Raw genomic sequence first — 712 nt, 5'->3', positions numbered from 1 at the left:
GGTCACATGCGTCGCTCATAGGCATTTTGCAGGCCAGCACCGGCGGATGCACGGGTCAAGCGGGACGGGACGAGCGCAGGGCTAGCTTTTGGCGGCACACGAAAACACGAACCCGAAAAAGGCGAAAAAGGGACATACACACTGGCGACACGCACGCCCGTTTCGCCTGCCACCCGTGCACACTCGCCTGGGCTGCTGGTCACGTGCGTCGCTCACAGGCATTTTGCAGGCCAGCACCGGCGGATGCACGGGTCAAGCGGGACGGGACGAGCGCAGGGCTTGCTTTTGGCGGCACACGAAAACACGAACCCGAAAAAGGCGAAAAAGGGACACACGGACAGGCGACACGAAAAAAAAGGGGTCGCCCTACCTAGGTGGGCGCAAAAACCCCGTCGGCCAGGAGGTTTCGCCAAAGTGTCTGTACTGTCACACAGGGTCAATAGCACGGGCATGGCCGGCCGCCGCACGTGCAGCGGCTTACGGACGCACGGTTCGGCGGCACGGGTGCCTGGCGGCTTTAGCACCTTGGGGTGGACAGGCCTGGCGGCAAGGGGGGCTAGGCACCTTGCTGCCAGCCGGCAATGGTGCACGGGGCGGGGCGCCACACAAACACGAAAGAGGGACAAGAGCGGGGCGATGGTCCACAGAGACGAGCCATGCACGGGGCCCGTGATCGCCGACACGCGCGAACGCGGACGCGGACAAGGACAAG

Source organism: Aristolochia californica, unplaced genomic scaffold (genome assembly GCF_029961685.1).
Source record: "Aristolochia californica isolate CCGP_79_NKW_82.1479 unplaced genomic scaffold, dmAriCali1.0.hap1 SCAF_21, whole genome shotgun sequence".
In the NCBI taxonomy this organism is placed as follows: Eukaryota; Viridiplantae; Streptophyta; class Magnoliopsida; order Piperales; family Aristolochiaceae; genus Aristolochia; species Aristolochia californica.
The sequence above is the reverse complement of the archived record's forward strand: the minus strand, read 5'-3'. Positions refer to the sequence as shown.